Source organism: Vulpes lagopus, chromosome 16 (genome assembly GCF_018345385.1).
Source record: "Vulpes lagopus strain Blue_001 chromosome 16, ASM1834538v1, whole genome shotgun sequence".
In the NCBI taxonomy this organism is placed as follows: domain Eukaryota; kingdom Metazoa; phylum Chordata; class Mammalia; order Carnivora; family Canidae; genus Vulpes; species Vulpes lagopus.
In genome coordinates this window covers 29,238,252-29,256,272 of record NC_054839.1, presented here as the reverse complement: position 1 = coordinate 29,256,272, position 18,021 = coordinate 29,238,252, and positions in this window count along the sequence as shown.

The window sequence follows — 18,021 nt, the reverse complement described above, 5'->3', positions numbered from 1 at the left end:
AAGCAAAAAGAAAAGAGGTTAGGTTGATTGTTTGGAGACTTTGTAGGGATATTGGGTAATGGAATATTTATATAATTACTTAGGGCTAGACACAACAAATGCATGTGTTTGTAGCAGCCCCAATATTCAAGAAAATATATAGTGGTCTCACTTGAGCTTTGGAGTGAAAAAGACAAAGGTCTGAACTCACACTCAGTCATTTACCAGCTATGAAGCCAGGCCAGTCCCATAACTTCTAGGAGCCTGCATTTCTTCATGTGAAACACATGAGATGAGCATTTCTTCCTTGAAGCTTTGTCATAAAGATTAAATAACCGAACTAGCAAACACAGTGCCTGGCACATAGTAACTGGTAGTCATTGCATATTAATATTTTTCCTTTCAGCTTTCTCTGCCCCACTCACCACCATCACCACTTGGGTCAAATGTAAGAGTTTGGAAATGTGATCATCTGAAATTAACATTCCATAAAGACGGGTACATTTTTACAGTAAGTTATGCGGCCACCCAGCTGTCCCTGTCATCACCAGCTTAATGAAACAATTTTGAATCGACCCCTTGCTAAGAACGATGTAAGTGAGCTAGATTATGTCTAATCAGTGCTCCTGCTTAGACGAGTTTTCTGGAATGCACAGGGAACTGTAAAAGCTGGAGTTGGTTCCGTTCAGTGGAAGAACAACTGTGACATCTAAAGGCAGACGGCTAGCTGAAACAGCGTTGGCTCAGAAACATGGAAAAAGCTGTCATGCAAATGGCAAATGCCATTGCTGTGTACTGAAATAGAGATGAAATATTCTTTCCTGCTATTTTTTAATGCACTTCCCTATTCGATACAGATCCCTTTTGCAATAAAACCATGAAGTCTTTCTGAAAAGTAAATATGTCCTTTCATTAATCACCATTTTCCACTTGCTTTTTTCAACTTCACGGCTGAAAGTCTGCAGGACCACAAACCTTCAACTAGTGTGCTACCTTGATTAAGGCACAAAACGTTAAAAGCAAATTACTATGAAAGTATGAAACAATTTGCACTTAATGTTTCAGTCATATCTGTAAAAAATATGACTTAAATATAGTTTTATTAATAATACATATTTTAATTAAACGGCTGGAGGTGCATCTAGCAGGAAAAATTGAATCTTCTCTGGATTTCACATACTGATATGATTCATGGGCAGTAAATATGCAAAGCTTTATGCCCATAAGGCAATCAAACTCCAAAGCTGATATGCATGTTTTTATCTAAAAGAATGAAATCTAGTAAAGGCTAGAAATAATAATAATAATAACAGACTGCCAGAGCAGTGTAATGAATTGGCTCCAGCCAATAGTATCCTTTACCGTATCATAAAAATCATCCTTTCAGTCACAATTACACCCACTCCGACATTTATTATTACTTCCATTATCTCATTACACAAGGAAATCCTGTATATGTATTTATGCATATTGAAAAACTTCACAAATATTAACAATAAAATCCTGTGATAGGAGAGACTGCCTTCATGAAGCAGGAATACTTTCCTCTGCAGGCTCTTTAGGTGTTGCTTAGTTCCAGAAGGACAACACTTTACTCTTGCTACTTCCCTAACATTTGCCTAAATTATTAGTTTGCTAGTACCAAATAATAAAGTACCAAAGACTGGGCCTTAAAAGTCATTTAACAACAGAAATTGATTTGCTCACAGCTCTGGAGCCTAGAAGTCTGAGATCAAGTGTTAGTTTTTTTCTGAGGCCTCTCCCCTTGGCTGGTAGATAGATGGCTGTCTTCTCCATGTGTATCACTGTGGTTTTCTTTGTATGTGTGTGTCTGTGTCCCAATTTCCTCTTAAAAAAGATAGCAGTCATATTGGATTAGGCCCTACTCTAGTGATGTCATTTTAAACTTAATTAACTCTTTAAATATTACCTCTATCTTAAAATACCCAGTTTTTGAGATACTGTGGGTTAGGACATCAACATGTGAATCACGGGGATGAAGGGAACACAATTCAGTCCATAACACCTGGAAATTATTTTTGAGCTGCAAATGTTATATTACCCACTCCTATGCCACTAGGCACTATATTTTGCTAAAAAGAAGAGCTTGGTAAATTTATAAGACAACACAGAGGAGACTCAAATAAAAGCTAAGGTTTTCATTTATTTATTTAGCTTTACTTTGGATTTCCCTGAAAAAATCTTCATTCTATTTGTAGTCATGACTGTAAAACACTTGCAAAATTAAAAATAAAAAGTTGGCTACCTCTTACAAGCTTTCCATTTGTTCTCCCACTGAGAAGAAAAGATGAACTTCTGGAAGTGACTGTCTAGAAACTAATGAGCTTTGCATGGATAAAATGTTTTAGCTGTCCTCAGTTGATGGAATTGACCATAGTATGTTTACATGACCACAGTGAAACAAAAACTAACTTATGTGGAAGTCCCCTTTGGGACATGGCAAGGGAGACAAGTTGTGAGGTCTCCTCCTGTGTAGCTACCTTCACTCTACCTGTGTCACAAGAAGCCCAGGACTTACCTACAATTAGGTATGAATATGGAGCAAGGTTGCCCGATAGCCTGGCATTCACCTAAAGACTGAGGCTATCACTTAGGTTTGGGAGTAGTTGATTCCCAGTGGCTTATTTTAATGGCCAAATGTATGCATTTAAGTAACTTTTTTTAATACTGTAGATTTAAATTGTCTACTCTTGGGACGCCTGGGTGGCTCAGCAGTTTACCACCGCCTTCAGCTCAGGGCATGATCCTGGAGTCCCCGGGATCGAGTCCCACGTCAGGCTCCCTGCATGGAGCCTGCTTCTCCCTCTGCCCATGTCTCTGCCTCTCTCCCCCTCTCTGTGTTTCTCATGAATAAATAAATAAAGTCTTTGAAAAAAATAATAAATTGTCTACTCTGATAACCAGGCTAATTTTAAACAAATCTACCAAACAAAAAGAAAAGCAAATAAAGACACAAAAACCAAGCATCCTGAGGAATAAACTTATTCCCCAAGATCAAGCCATGCAGCCCAAAACCAGGCTCAAAAATGAGGGGTCAGGGCATCTGGGTGGCTCAATGAGGGGTCTTGAGAATCTTTCCCCTTCCTTCTCCCTCCTTCGCTCCTTCCTCCCCCCAATCCCTGCACACAGGTGCACTCTCTCTTTGTCTCTCAAATAAATAAATAAAATCTATAAAAACAAATGAGGAGTTCATTTTCATGAGTCTGTTATTACTCCAAAGAAGTAATTATAATTATTAATTTGTATAAAGTCATGGAATGAGTATTGACAGGGCCTGAAAATTCATTCATTCATTCAGCAAATATTTATTGAGCAGTTAAGTATCCCAGGCCCTGTTCTAGGCATCACAATTTTCTTGAGAGCAAAGCAAGTTTAAGACTCCAAAGTTTGTTGTAAACTTCTGAATAAGCAATGGTCTCTCCCTCTTTCTCATATAGTTACATGATTACTTCTGCAGTTCATCTTTTGATTTACAGCAATGCAGTTTTCTGATTTGATTAATGCACTTTTAGATGAGGTAGCAGGGCAGTTATGAATATTCCAAAGAGTATAGAAAGTCACTGATTTGATGTTAGGATGATGTCTCGGTACATGTATGACTCTTAACTGAATGCTGTTCTATGTGACAGCTATTAGTAATTAAAAATACAGTGAAAATATGCAGAAGACTTAAGGAAACCAATGAAGCCAAGTCACCATTCCTTCTACCAAAACCAAAAAAGGAACCGATATGTTCAACCCATCTTTCTCAGCAGTCCTCCCCCTTTCCCACTACCTGGAGTGCAGGAAAAGTTGGGTATTGGTGTGTCTTCTGGGCAGCAGCTCATGGGAGCCTCTTTGCAAGATCAGTAATTTGCCAGCAGCCATACTGACTCATCAGCCTGCTCTCCCCACTCAAGTGATCAAGCTGGGTTTTCTAGATCTCCAGAAACTGCCATGCATACACACTGCTGAGAAAGAATAGGGACCCACCCATTCACCTGATCATTAAGCCAAACATGCATTTGACAGTGTACAGCTTGCCAGGAAGCTGAGGGCCAATTTGGATGCTCAGTGATTTATAACCACTGTACTGGCTCTCCTGTTTGGCAATTTTGGTCTTTCTCTATTCTTTCCAAGGTCCTCATTTTCTATTGATATGAGTTCTTGGTTTTAAGCCATTCAAAGATAGTCTCAGGTGCCACCACTCATTCAGTAAACTCATTTTGCAAACTAGTTTTGTGCCATGCACTGTACCAGGCCTAGAGATAAATAACAGAGAGAGACATGAAGATCCCAGGACCCAAAGAGATTTTAGCCTTAGGTCACCAACAGCCATGCTTGAGACCCTGGGTCTTCTGCACTCTGTCTTCTCCACAGACCTGCCATCCCCTGAGGATGTCCTGGGGGAATTATTGGCTGCTTGACTCAATCCTCCTGTCTTTCCTGCCACCCTTCTCTGCCTCAGGAAGGAGAGACTGCTGCTGAGTCCTGCCAAAATCTCTTCTTGTCACTACGTTCATTAAAAAGATATTAAGTCCAAGACTCAATTCCCACTCCTTCAAAGCCTAGAGCATAACAAAGAGCTTATTCCACAGAAATTAAAATCACAGAAGTTACAAAAGTACCAAGTTGAGATTTTTCATGTTTCTTAGATCAATGAAAGCAAGATGCTCTCCCCATGGAAATTAATTCAATTTTAATTCTATTTGTATTAATAGTCTATTTTTCTTAGGGAAGGAAGATAACACTTTTGGAGGAGAAGTCTCTAAAAACCATCTCCCTTTCCCCCCTTCCTTGGCCCCACTAGAAGGTACTGAGTTAATCTCTGCTGATGAAATGTAAAATTCCTTTAGCTTGCCCTGACTCTGATAACCAGGGGACAAGCTCCTGTACTGGGAATAACACCATGTACCTTCCCTTCTTAATATATCACAGTTGATATTTAGATTTTATTGTGTGAATCTTTCATTAATATGTTTCCCCCTCCTAATCTGTAAGTCACATGAGGCCAGGGACTACATTGTTTTTTTCTTTTTCTTTCCTCTTTTTTCTTCTTCTTTTCTTTCCCCTAATCATTATATCTCTGATACCATGCACAAGGATGGTACATTGTAGATGCTTAGTAAAGTATCCAGCAATTATCCATAAATGGACTAACCAATTAATGTCCATGTCTCTGCCTTGGGGATACATTAGATGGCCAATAGCTGCACAGGTACAGACAGCAAGGAAATCCACATGCACCTTTTAGACCATGACAGAATGCTGGATATTCTAGGTGTTCAATTAATGTTTAATAAGCAATTGTATGATTCATTGACTAATTCGTTGGTTAACCTTGGCTTGTTAGGAGAAAATCACAACCTCAAAAAAACTTTCTGTGATATTTAGTTCTGGAATATAAAGGCCTGGACTTGTCGGTCTCAGCAGTTTTCTCTGAACTTGAAGCAACTTTCAATCCCTGAGATTCCAGGGGGAAGATGAACCCTGGGACCCGAAGAGGTGAGGCTCCAGGGCTAGGGCGAGCCCAGGGCTTCTGCTTTATGCAGAAGGTCCTTTTAGTTCATCCTCAGAGTTTCTCTAAACCTCCAGAACTGGACTGGATTTAGGAGATAATATGTAACCTTAGAAAGCCAGGTCATTCCTAGATATGATAAAGTCCTGCAGGTACCTTAAACCACAAACCAAATGTCAATTCACTAGTTAAAATTGCCTGGTCCCATGTAGTACTCAGGACTGTGATCTTAAGTTCGAATAGAAAATTTTCTTCCCTGCTGCACATGGGCTCTTGGTCTTCCTGTTCTCTCTCCTAACTGAAGTTGATTGCACACAGGCTCCCTGCCCCTTTCAGATGGGGTTGGTAGCTCTATCTCCCTCCTCACCCCCTCCTCTTCTTCTCCCTCTCCTTAACCTCTTACCCAGTTTCTTCTCTCACTTATCTCCTCCACTTGCCAGACTTGTTTTTGAAAGAAAGAAGAAATGAATTTCCTTGGTGCCCTGACTGGCACCATCAGCGATGGCTTCTCTACCTAGCCTGGAGAAGTGTTTAAATGAAACTTTTCTTGATGGCAGTACTTCCACACATCTACAGAATTCCCAAGCATCAGGTACCTCTATGGAAGTTCTTTTGACAATAACAATGTGTTCTACTCTCCAACCACTGTGCTTTCTCAGTCCCTAGTATGCTGGGAGTTATGTGCCAAACAGACTTCCTCTCTTGGAATCCTATTGCCTTTCTGTAGAGGTCCTTGAGCAGAATATTCTAAACTTTATGGTATGGACATTTGCAAGCATTTTCAACGTAGAGAGAATGATATGATGAACCTCCATATACCAATATTCCAGCTTCAACAATAATCAGCACGTTTCAACCCACTCCTGGAGGATATTATATTTAATTTTTTAAAAAGATTTATTTATTTATGTGACAGAGAGAGAGAGAGAGAGAGAGAGAGAGAGAGAGAGCACACAAACAGGGGAAACAACAGAGGGAGAAGGAGAAGCAGGATCCTCGCTGAGCAGGGAGCCCAATGTAGGACTTGATCCCAGGACCCCAGGATGCCGACACAAGCAGAAGGCAGACACTTAACAGACCAAGCCACACCCTGGAGGATATTTTAAAGCAATTCCCAGATTATTTGTATTTCACTGAGGAGCATTTAAAATGGTTCTAGGCCAGTTTTTTTTTTTTCTCCAAGTGACCTTCATCTTGCTCAAAGGAAACATTCATTTACCCTATGTCCTGACCAACTCTGGGGGTCAGATTAGCTCTGCTCAGCAGCTATATTCCTTCACTCTGATACAATTACAATGCAGTGATCCATCTCTGCTGCCATCTGAACATCCAAAGCAGTATGTCAGAGTGCGCACCCAACTCTAAAGACCTACGCAGTCAGCATTATGGGTAGACCTAAGGAAGCCCCTTTCCTTAGGCCCTGGTATAACCATCAGCTATGCCCCCTCCTCTGTAGTGGACAGGATACACTCTCTCAAAAAAGAAGAATTCTCACAAATAGCTTTATCTCTACTCTCTCAACAATTTTATATCTTCAACAGATAAGATAGTTCAAAATTAATTTTCTGATGTCTCCTTGGTAAAATCTGCATATGGTCCAATATATCCATCAGGACGCAGCAATTATTCTAACTCAGTTTACTGCCCAAAACTTAAATTTAATAGTCTGATTTAACTCACTTCCAAAAGAGTCTCACACAGTACATGCCTAGTTGTATTTGTTCCAATGATGTTAAAGCTACTATAATATTATCTTCCAGTATTTTTATTTTCCTAAATTGTAGGTATTTGTAATTTTTTTTCCTCGTACAGCTACCAACTCACTGTATTCTGTCACTAATCTGTTGGCTATAAATTATTACTGGTTTCCCATTTATTTTTTTAAGATTTTTTTTATTTATTCATGAGACACACAGAGAGAGAGAGAGAGGCAGAGACACAGGCAGAGGGAGAAGCAGGCTCCATGCAGGGAGCTCGATGTGGGACTTGATCCTGGGTCTCCAAGATCAGGCCCTGGGCTGAAGGCGGCACTAAACCGCTAAGCCACCCGGGCTGCCCTGGTTTCCCATTTAATTCTGTTAGCATTCTCACTTTTGAAATTAAACTATGATTATCTGCAGAAAGGACTATGCTTATTGATATTAAATATGATTAGTTTCTGAGAAAGTGATTAGTTACGATTATGTTCTTTTTTAAAAAAAAAGATTTTCTGTATTTATCCATGAGAGACACAGAGAGGGAGAGGCAGACACATAGGCAGAGGGAGAAATAGGCTCCCTGTGGGGAGCCCAATGTGGACTCAATCCCAAGACCCCAGGATCACAACCTGAGCCAAAGGCAGACGCTCAACCACTGCGCCAACCAGGTGTCCCAGTTATAATGATGTTCTATTGCCACCATTCCACTGAGATTTTCAACTTATCAACTCATGATACAGGCAAAATTAACTGCATCATTGTATAACAATGAATAAATTCACATGTCATTGGTTAATTTCCTTCAAGTATAGAGAAGCATAATCTGCAGACGTGAGAGGCATAAGAGACCACCTTAGCCTGCCTACATTTCACTCCCATACACATTTAGACTAAGGTGGCTAGTCATTGAAACCATTTTTTCCCACAAGCAGTATTGCCAAAGTCCTGCCAGGGACTTGAGAGATTTCACCGGTTACTTTTTCCTTGCCAAAGGTTTTCGAATCTATATACGTTGACAGGCTCTCCAGACCAGAAGCAGTGCTTACTTTCTCCCTTCTATGTAATCGGCCTAGCTTAGTGCCCAATACTTGATAGGTCCTCACTAAATATGTGTTGGATGAATGTGTATATTGAACAATCAGAACATTGTTCTGATTGTTCAGGACAATCAGGAATTTAATCATAATGAAAGCTAATTTTGTCTCCTATCAGCCCTTTAAAATATATGCTGCAAGTAAAGATTTCCCCCTCTTCTGGATAAAAATGTGAGCAGTCCCATAACTATGCTAGTTACATTAGATAATTCAAACTCCTTTATTGAATTTGAGTCACCAAAAGTGCTCTCAGAATGTGTAGTCTCATGTAACTGTCAAAATTTCCATCTTTATCTCATATTATATCTTCATTCTCCCCACTGCAGTGGGAAGAAAGTTGGGACAGGTAAGGAGTGAGGTCATCTTTTTAAACTCTCTTTGCTTGTCCTTTCCCACTTTGTTACCCAAGACTTCTAACCAGTAGAAAGAAAGGAGAGACCTGGAGCAACAATAAAGTTCTTATTTTGCAAGCCAAAAACTGGGAGACAACACATACAATTGACAAAGGATTCATATCCAGGTACATTTTATTTTAATTCTGGGAAAAAATAAATAATAATTAAATAAAGACTAACAACTACTAGAAAAATGAGGAACAGAAAAGAATAGTTATTTTAGCAGAATCCAAACATAGATGGCCAATAATCATAAAAAAAGAGAATGAAAATTGGTGTAACCACTTTAGAAAATAATTCAGTATGGCCTGCTAAATTAAAAGTCTTACATCCAATATAACCTATCAATTGCATTCCTAGACAAATATTCTGAATAAATTCTTGTATATGTACATCAGAAGAACATGTACAAAAATATTCATTGCAACCAAATATGGAATAGCAAAAGCATTTGAAAAATCCAAATACCTATTGATAATAGATTTGTTGTCATATATTAATATCAAACATAGTATTAATAGAATACTATGCAGTAAAAATGAAAAACTACAATTAAAAGCATTATAATGGATGGATCTCAGAAGCCTAATGTTGAGCTCAAAAATGAAAGAACACAATAAATATCTAAGAACACCTACATATAGAGTTAAATCATGAAGAAAAGCAAGGGAGTGTTAAGTGTACAATTTAGGATAATGGTTCACTGAGGGAAGGGGGAAGAGAAACATTCCAGAGAGAGCAAACAGGAGATTCAAGCTATTGGTATTGTCCTATTTGGTAACCTGGGTTAGGGAGTATATGGATGTTTCTCTTCTTAATTCTTTTAAATCACATGTACATATTATTCATAATGTTTTACATATATATTTATCAATTTTTTGATAATAAGGAAAGGAGATAATCTAAATAATCCAAGTTGATCAAGTTTATTAAATCAATAATGACTTAATTCTCCACTTTTATGAGTGTAGGCACAAATTCTCAAATAAGGTCAAGGGAAATGATAAAGTAAAAGAACAAAGGTTGTTGCATTTTGTCCAAGATTTAGATATTTATGAAGTACATAATGACCTTCTGGGTCATATAATACAAAAACACACACACAAAAAAAAAAAAAACACATAAAATACATCATATAACATAGAAAGAAACTATGCAGAGTCCTCATCAGGATTTTTGGTGAACACTCCAGTGGAAAAAAGCTACCATCTTACTATGAGGTAAATGGAGTCACTCTCTACCTCTGTTCATACTCAGTGTTCTTTTATGACTAATGTCCTGTGGTCAACGGAAGAGCATAGCTTTTGGCAACAGGCAGAATTTTTACTCCTAGTTCTGCTGCACACTTGTGTGACCTTGGGCAAGTACCTCTCTCTCTGTGCCTCCTTTCCTTCATCTGTAAAATAGGAGTAATGCCTAAATTGCAGGGCTGGGAAGGTTAAATGACACAGAGCATATATGGCAGAAAGTGCCACAGTGCTTGCTAGGTACACAGAACTGACAGCTGTTATCATCATCATTACCACCAGTATCATCACACACTACATGTGATTGGCAGAGAGAAAGAAGTGGACGTATCTATTAAGTAATTTTCATAAACATGATTTAACATGAACTCAAAAGGCTGCCCAGGGCATCTTCATAGTTCTGTAAATCTTAAAAGCCTCATATATATACACACACACACATGCATATATATGCATGTGTGTGTGTGTATACTGAATTACTAATTACTAATGCAGACTCCATAAATCCTGCTATATTTATATGTTCATACCTTGAGTACCTGAACTAATAAAATGGTATTAATGGCTATTTATATAAATCCACAATTCTAAATTAGACCTTAACTTTCTGTAATAAAAAAGAAAGTGGCTTGTACAATTTCCCATTTTTATTTTACTACATGGAATTCAGTAGCTCTAACATAATATATGACTCTGTGAATATTTCCAGGATTGCTAATATTTTATCTAATATTATATCTTATGTTTTCTGATCTCCGACCCTTGTTGATACTCCCAGGACCTTTATGAGCATTGCTTACTATGATAACCCTTGGTAGAAGCAGGATTAAATCGAAGTTAAATCATCTATGGCTAGAATCTTTCAAAGAGGACTCTCAGGGTCAGTAGTGATTTTTTCCAGGTATATTTCTCCACTTAAATAATGTTTCTTAAATATTTGATTCATCAGGACTGAAATATGGGTCTTATTTTGAAATAGATCACTAGTAAACACTATATAATATGAATACAACCCTAAATTCTTTTTTGTTTTTTTTTCTTTTATTTCTACATTGTTCATTATATCAATATATATTCTTACATCCTCTGGGGAACAACAAAACAGAACAACAAGAGCACAGGAAAAAAATATGAGACAATACAGCTTTAAAAGATGACAAAACTAATTTATTGACAGAAGAAAAAGAAAAACATTATTTTTTAAATTAAATTGAATCGTTCCCTTAGTATTTACAAAAGGTGATGAGCATTTGAAACCAAAAATGGATATACTTTCCTCAAGGGAGGAAAAAGAAATATTAGAGAGAGTCAGAATCAGGTGAAGACCAGATGATGAAGAATTATAACACATTAGGAGCAAACACAGGACAGTTATGATAGAAATGGTAAATGAGAGAAAGAATTTAAATAGTCAATGGAAGCAAATAAGGAAAAGCCATTACTTAGCAAAAAGAAACTTCACTATTTTAGCACAAAGAAGGCCATAAAATCACTTAGGTAAGCTTTAGTTTAGAAAAAAGAGCAACTAGAATTGCTACTCAGTGATGACTTTAAAATACTAAATGTACCAACTTTCCTGTGTTCACTATCCAAATAAAATGATTGAGTAAGTCTAATAATGTAGGATCTTCCACTTACCTGCCAATGGAAAAGTGGCCTCAGCTTCCAACTCATAAGTAAGAGTTATGTCTCCATTCTTTCTCTCACCCCTACTACCTATCCACGATCCATTTTTCCTCTTCAATACACATACACTGTTTCTAAAATTCAATTTCAATCCTAAGGGTCTCTTGTTTAAAATCCTTTGCCGGTTCTCTATTGTCTACAGGTAAAGCCAAATTTCCCAACTCAAGATTCTCCTTGATTCTGTATCTATCTGTCTTTCTACTCTTGTGCTTTTGCTTCTGTGATGGCCCTTGGCCCTCCATCTAGACTGAAACACTGGCAACCCTTAAATGCACAGACCTACCTACTGGCTGTGTATGGACCTGCTTTTCAGTCTACCTGAAATGCCTTCCCTTGTCCACCTGAGCATCTTCTCACTCTTCATGACCCAGAATCCCCTGAAAGACAGAGAGCTTGTTTCTCTCTTCTTTTTATGCCCGGGACACAGCACAGTGCCCTGCACAGAAAAAAAGGTTCTGTAAATTCACATTAGATGCATAGCAATAGGTAATGTTCAAAGGTTTTATGAACAGGTTTCTCATTGTCAGCTGACACTTTAGTTTAGAGTAATTTTGTTTTCCTTTTCCTAAGGAACTAGGATGTCATAGCTTTAAGCATTCTACCACAAACATTTCAAAACTGAGAAAGTGACCATGAATAATGGGTTAATGAGGAGGGCGGGATGGGAAGGGAGAAAACACTAAACCAGAAATGGCCACCTTTTACTAGTTACATGATTTGGCTCAAATTACTTAAAATTTTTCAACCTCAATGTCCTTATCAGCAAAATGGTGATACTCTCAGAGGGAAGTGTTATGATTACAAAATGTGATTGTGAAACTGCTTGTTTGCTTCTTTGCTTGCTTGTTTGTTTCTAAAGATCTCACCTCTCCTCTACTACTGATTAATTCTGGCCAATGAGTTCCCTCATTTGTGGCCTATTTTTATCCCTTCAAATAGGTCAGGGTTATTATATTATCCTCCCCAGGATTTTGGTATTGCAGTAGCCCTTGAGATCAGAGTCATAGGTAACTGGTAGCATTAAAAGGTTAAGAATTTGTTCTTAATCAAACAGTGAGACAGTAATGGCACTACAAATAGAACCACATTTTTTATATTCTCATTTCCTTCCATGGAAATGAGGATACTTTTCATTTGCTAATGAACTACACGAAGGTCATAGCCATCGTCATGTTGAAATAGACACTCATCAGGTAATGTACTACAGAAGTGTTTATAGGTGGAATAATTATTCAATCAATCAACTCGCTATTAAGTGAGTGCCTACTCTGCACAAGACATTTTGCTAAATCATGTGGCAGGCATGAAGAGTATAGGACACATTCCCCCATCTCAGAGCCCACAATAATAACATACACTTTGAAAAAACAAACAATTTTCTCTTATAACACAGTACCTGAAGGAAAGTTAAATAGAATTTGCCCATGAAAATATGTTTTTACTAGATGTGGTATATCATTATATTCAATCATCCAGCCTCCAAGAAAGTTTTGTGAGATGGCTTAAAATTATAGAATATAGGTCTAAGTTCAAATCTTCAGCCTAAATTTATTCACTCATTTACACATTCATTCATTCAACTGTAATGGGATGACAAAATATTTATTGATAGGATTCCAGGAAGTCATATAAAGTCATACATACCTGGATGTTGAACATGGCAGGGAGAGTCATGGGCTGGGGATTCAAGACAGCAAGCATTAAGAGGGAAATCAGAAAGAAGGAGGATGGGAGGCTGTGAGGGATAGCATTATCCCTCCCTAAAGTCCTCAAGAATTCAGTGAAATTAACAAACTCGTAACATCATAAGTGAGCCAGAAGTTTTTGAGAGAAAAAAGCTAAAGATAGGACTTAGGGTTAACCAAGGTGGCAAGCTGTAATGCAGAAGCAGAGAGAAGGGACCATGAGTAAATAGGTAGAATTAGAATTGGAGGAGGAATGCTAGACTTCCAAAGACTACAGATGGCTAAAGGACAGTGAAGCCCTAAGATATCTGGGTTATATGTCAAATAGTTATTAAGCACCTGCTATGTGCAGGTCACTGTGCTCAGAACTGAGAATACAAGGACAAACAGTCTCTTGTTTGATTTTACAGTGGTTACAAACTAGTTGGAGGCACATAGAATGGAGCAAATGATAACACTATAGTATGGTAAGTGTGTTAGATGATCTCTATGTCCCTGCAAAATTCATATGTTGAAATTCTAACTCCCAAGGTAACAGTATCAGGAGGTGGGACCTTGGGAGGTGTTTAGGAAGTCATGGAAGCCCTGGAGAATGGGATTAGTACCCTTATAAAAGAGATCTCACAGAGGTTCCCAGCCCCTTCAGCTACATGAAGACACTAAAAGATAGCCATCTATGAACCAGGAATCCCTCATCAGACACCAAATCTGCCAACACCGTGATCTTAGATATCTGAGCCTCCAGAACCTTAAGAAATAAATGTGGTTTACAAGCCACCCAGTCCAGGGTATTTTGTTATTGCAGCCCAGGTGGACTAAGACAAATAGAGACAGTGTGATGAGTACATGAACATAAAGGAGAAATGACCTAGTCCTTACTAGATGCTATCTAAAGAGAATAGGCTCTGGAGGCAGTGAGAGAGAACTAGGTTGAAATTTTAACTCCTCCATGTACAGGCTCCATTGCTTTGGAGAAAATTATTTAAACTCTTTAGGTGTGAGAATTATGAAGCCTCCACAGACTTGTGAAGATGAAGAGGGATAATGTGTCTGAAGCATTTATCATGTGCCTGGCACATAGCAAGTATACACTAACTGTTTGCTATCATTATCATTGCCTTCATTGATATTATTGTTGGTATTGCTTTTGTTAAGCAGATACCTGAAAGATAAAGGTTAGTCGACAAACAATAATAAACTATTCCAGTTAAGGAATTCCAGTATGTAAAGACATAAAACCAAGAGAGAGTATGATGTGTTCAAGTAACTAAAAGAAATTCATTACAGCTGGAGTAAAAAGTGGGAGGGTTGAGACAAAATGATTCTAAAATAGCAAGATTGAACCATCAGATTTGCATTTTCAAAAATCTGTCTAATTACTAAAAGGGAGGTCCTATTAAAACTTTCCAAAGCTAGAGAGGTGTCACTAAAGGTGGAGAGTGATAGAGTGCTTTAAAGAATATTTTAAAACTTGGGAACTAGAGGTGGGGTGGGGAGAGAGGGTGAAGTGGTCAAGGAGAACTCAGATTTCTGGTATGAACAAGGATAGTACCATCATTGCTTGAGAGAGGTAACACTGGAGGAAAAGAATCTCAGGGGAACATCTTAGGAAATATGGTGGGTTAGTTCTGCTTGTTTTTCAGTGGCAGAGCCTGTGGGATCTCCAGATGGGAACAACTAGTAGGCAGGTTAGATATATAGGCCTGAAGCTCAGAAAAAAGAGTTGTTTGAGAGTCATCAGCAAATAGATGATAATTAAAGCCAAGAGAGCGTTTGAAACCACCCAGAGAATATGTGCAGAGGAGGAAAAGCATCCAAAGTAGACAATGAAAAATAACACCATTTAAGAAACAGGTAGATTTTTTTAAGAAAAAGACTAAGGATTATATGAAGGAAGACACTGTCTAGAATATCATAAGATCAAGAGTAATTTTCTTTCATACACAAACCATATCTTAAAAGTAAATGAAGAAAAAAAGAAGTAAATGAAGAGTACTCTTTCTGACAACTTGGTGGAAAGTTTCCACCCCCTTGAAAGTACTTGCTAATTATTTACAGAGTGTATATTGTGCACCAAACACTGCACCAAATACCTTATGTAGACTTTTTCATTTGATTCTTACTGTTGGAAAAATGGAGAAACTTAGGCTTAGTATAGATACTTAAATTGCCACAACTAGTAAGTCTTAGAGCTCAAATCCAAACCCAGGAATCTGACTCTAGAGGCCACACTCTTAACACCTATGTAATTCAATAATTGTCAATGTTAGGGTTGAATGGGACCTCACAAGTCATCTGGCTCAAATCTCCAAATCAGAGGAATGTTCTCTCTGCAATAAATTCAGATAATTCAATTTATGATAACAAACACAATACCTCAAAAGACATCTTATTTGCTGTTAAAGAAATCTGGTTCCCATCAAGGAATAATAATTTTAGATCATTTGCCAAAATAGCAATCAGTGTGTTTCCTACAATTTGACATCTAGGGTGGTAAAAAAAAATTGGATCCCAAAGATTACAGGTGGGGAACTGAAGTATGTCCATATTCAAGTGTAAAGCAAAGAAGCCCAGCTGAAAGAACTCTGGACTGACAGTGACAAATGTAGATTGAACAAAAATTCTTTTTAAAAGGGCTATTCTGAAGATTATGATCCTGACTTTGGAGGAATTGCAATGATTGGCAGTGGAAGGAATCACATGTAAAATTCCTTAAATAAAAATATATTGATTAAAAAAAAAAAACTCAGGTTTCCTTTTCTAGAAACAAAATTGCCCTCTATCTACTCTTCGGAACTGGAGAACAAAGGAAATTCAGTATGACAAATGAGGAAAACAATCATAAAAGTCACTAACAGGATATCAATGCTTGATAAAATAGTACAAAATAGAAAATATAGATAAAAATTTGACTTGTGATACAAATAAAAATTCTAAATAAAATACTAATTAACTGAATCTATAAGACCTATGACAAGAAGTAGGGGTTAAGTTCAGGAATACATAAATGATTCAACAACATAATCACATCAAAAATTAAATAAGAAAACCCATATGATTATATTGATAGATGTTGAATAAATACTTGAAAAAATCAATTATTTCATTAATTTTAAATATAAAGAAAATAGAAGGAAGTTGCTTAAATGTGGTACAGACTATTATAAAAGCCAGTACAAAATCATAATAGTTATGTTTAAATCATTTTTTACCAAAATTAACAATAAGACAGATAACCCCAATGTCTACCAAATTTTACATTGCTTAGAAGATTTTTCACTCACTCAACAAAATAAAAAATATCAAATAATTAGCATAAATATTAGAAAAGAAACAACAAAAATTCCTTTACTGGACCCATGATACTGTACTATCAAGCTATAACAATAAGAGAAGTTGGGAAGCTGTCTTAATGCAGGATAAATACACTGAAATCTGTAGCTTTTGTCTATGTTACTAGTCACTAATTACTATTTGAAATAGTAGAGTATTCCTTTCACAATAGCAATAAAAACTACAACTTACCTAAGTAAGAATTAATCAAGAAAGATACATGACTATATGAAGAAAGCTACAAAATCTTATTAAAAGATGTAAGAAAATAACTAAATAGAAAGACCATGCTCTTGGGTGGAAAGATTTGGTCTTCCCATTGACTATAATGTGGTCAATTCTTACCAAATTTTTTTAAAATTTATTTATTTATTTATTTATGAAAGACACACACAAAGAGGTAGAGATATAGGCAGAGGGAGAAGAAGGCTCCCTGTGGGGAGCCTGTTGCAGAACTCAATCCCAGAACCCTGAGATCACACCCTGAGCTGAAGGCAGAAACTCAACCACTGAGCCACCCAGATGCCCCGATCCTTACCAAATTTAATGGAAATTTAATCAGAGTACCAATTTTTTTTTTAAGAACTGAGCAAAATTATTTTGTATAAAAATAAATGTTTGATATAGCAATAAAATCTCTACTATAAAACTATAATTAAAATAAAGCATATAGTATCTATCAAAACTATGAAAAAACTATTATAATCAAATATATGAATGCACTGTAATACAAAATTGGCATTACCATTCAATGGAGGAAAGGGGAAGAGTTTCTTGGTGCTCGTGTTAATCTGAAAAAGAAACTAATTTAGAGTCCAATTCTCATACAATAATAAATTTCATATGAATTGAGATTAAAATGTAAAAAGTAAAATTGCACTACATTTTAAAAATTTTGTATAACTTTGGAATGGTAGAGAACTTCTTAAGCAAGACAAAACCTAGAAGCCATAAAGGAAGAGAAACCTAATTTGCTTATATCTTTTTTTTTGTAATTATATGACAAGAGATATCATAAACAAAAAGCAAAAATAAAGGCTAGAGAAAAAGATTTGCAATTTGTATAACAGATACAGGGTGCAGTGGGCATCTATCATTTGTGGTGCCCAAGTCCTTTTGAATACTTACCTACATTTGATAGCTTACCAGGTTCTGAACCCATTATATTGGTAAACATCACAAAGAGTAATAGGATCCTGTGTTGATGAAGTCATCCTTATACATTGATGATGAATAGTTCCATAACCTTGAAATAATCTAGCCATTGCTATAAAGGTTTCTTAGTCTTAGACATATTTATCCAGGGGAATTTATTCTCCAGAAATAAAAGCTGTAGCACATAGGACATATGTAGAAAGACGTTTGTTGCAAGGTTTTCTTGTAATGT